Source organism: Apium graveolens, chromosome 8 (genome assembly GCF_009905375.1).
Source record: "Apium graveolens cultivar Ventura chromosome 8, ASM990537v1, whole genome shotgun sequence".
Classification (NCBI taxonomy): Eukaryota; Viridiplantae; Streptophyta; class Magnoliopsida; order Apiales; family Apiaceae; genus Apium; species Apium graveolens.
Genome location: NC_133654.1, coordinates 5,539,183 through 5,541,907, shown reverse-complemented (window position 1 = coordinate 5,541,907; position 2,725 = coordinate 5,539,183).

Below are 2,725 nucleotides of genomic sequence, written 5' to 3'. Positions count from 1 at the left end.
ATATAGATACATCTCTCTCTTATCTTCATATAAGAATGTAACTTCAAGCTTTATTTCTATGATGAAATTTGTTGCTTGATTGATTCATCTCTGTTGCACAGAGCTCATGTTCATTGTTCTGACATGGTATCAGAGCGGCGATCGATTCGTATACAGGTTCTCCACTGCGTCTTCATTGTTACTTCATCTTCTTCGTGTTTTTCGTACGACGCCATTGTTACTCTGTGTTTCACCTAATTTTTTTTTCTTCTTTAATTGCATCTGTTTGATAATTGCAATGATATGCTGCTATATGATAACTTTTGATACTTAGATCCAATTTCTATATGCGTAAACAAACTTATTCCGCTGCTGTTTCATCGCCATCTACTCCTACAATGCCTAATCAGACTGCATCTACTAGTAATACTACTGTTATCGATGTGTTTCATCCTTATTATCTTCAACCTTCGGATAATCCTGGAATTGCTCTTGTTACTCAACCTTTAACGACTCAAAACTATCATCAGTGGAGTCGTTCTGTAAAATTAGCTTTATCTGCTAAGAACAAAGTAGGAATGATTGATGGAACTCTTGCTCAACCTCTGACTAGTACACCTCTACATCCTTTCTGGAATCGATGCAACGATATGGTATTATCCTGGTTATTGAACTCAATTTCAACTGAAATTCGAGATAATGTGGTTTATTTTAGTACAGCAAAGGAGATTTGGGATGATTCATCAATCAGATTCTCTCAAAGCAATGTTCCACGCATTTTTCAGTTGAAGAAAGACTTAACTGCTCTTAACCATGGATCTATGTCCATTACTGCATATTTTACTAAAATGAGAACTCTAACAGATGAACTCAATGCACTAGCTCCAATTCCTAAATGCATTTGTGTGCAAAATTCTTGTTCCTGTGGTGTGAGTTCCAAACTTGAAACTTATGAGCATATTAACAGCCTGAGTCAGTTTCTAATGGGCTTAAATGATGGATTCACTGCTATAAGAGGCCAGATGCTTATGATGAAACCTCTTCCTACACTCAGTCAAGCTTATTCGTTGTTGCTGCTGTTGGATTTTAATCGCAGCGGAGGCATGGTAAAACACTTTTACACATACAAAATCCAAATAAAAGCATATAAATCGTGGTAAAAACATATGGATCGATTACTAACCTTTAATATGCGATCCAAAAGCAACGATCGGAGATCCTTAGCAGTTGCTCCTCAAACGTGAAGCACTCCACCGGTATCCACCAAGAAAACGACGTTAAGGAGGAGGAGGAGGTGGAGATAATTAGGTTTTATAAAATTTTGGGGTTAGAATAAAAATAGGGTTTATAATAGTATATTTATAGGAAAAAATTTCAGCTGAAATTTTCTCATAAAATATTATTATTATTAACCCATTTATTATTCTTATTAATAATTAAAACACCTTTTAATTATTAATTCTTTTTCTAAACACTTTAGAAATAATTCTCTCTCTTGATTTAATTTCCAAAAATTAAATCCTTTAATTAATAATATTAAGAACTTTTCTTAATTAATTTATAATCAATTAAATCACATTTAATCAATTATTAAATTTTCCAATTAATTATTTATTTCATAAATAAATAATTATTAGCCATTATTAATTAATTCCTCCACCATTAAATCATTCTCTTTTTATGGTGTGACCCTGTAGGTTCAATATTAAGCCGGTAGTAAAAATAAATAATAATAAAACTATTTTATCATTATTTATATAAATTCTCTAATTTATTAAATATGATTAATTAATTAATCACATTTATTCTACATCGTGAGCGATACTTCTCAACATATCGCGACTATCCGGATAATACGAATTCACTGCTTAGAATACCAAGAACCTATTCAGTGAATAGTTACCGTACAATAAACTCCTTCTACCCTACAATGTCCCGATTAAATACAAGGCATGGATCTCGTGTCAAGCCTATCTAATTTAATCACTTGCTTACCATTTACTATGCTTAGTTCTATGCAAATTAGAAACTCCTTTCTAATTTCATTTACTCTGGCCAGAGATTCCTGAACTAGCATAAGTGGATCAGCCTTGAACATTCACTTCCTTCACTGGAAGGGGTAGATCCTTTATTAATCATACACTATCTTCGTGTACAAATTCCTATACCCAGTAGAGCCCTAATAATTGTCCCTGGAGACTAAGGATACTTGTACAACTATCACTATGTGAACAACTGCTGACACGTGAGTGAACTCCATCAGTTGTTCAGCTGTGCGAGTCATGTTCAGTGAACTTATTATATAATAAGCACCTACATACTAGCTATAGTGTCACCACACAAATGTCTATGAGAACATACATCCTTCATAATGAAGCAAACATAGTATGTACCGATCTTTGCGGATTATTAATTACCAGTTAGTAATCCTATGATCAGGAACTATTTAAGTTCAGAGTTATCATCTTTTAGGTCTCACTATTATGATCTCATCATAATCCATAAAAAGCTTTACTCTAAACTATGGTATATCTTATTTAAACACTTAAATAGATAGAGCCCGTAATAATAGCAAAACAAGTCTTTTTATTAATATCAATGAAATCAAAACAGATTACATAAAAGTTATTCCTAAATCCTAATACATGATTGGACTTAGGACATATTCCTTTCAATCTCCCACTTGTACTAAAGCCAATCACTGTGGTATCTAATACCCATCTTGTCTTTATGACGATCAAAGTGA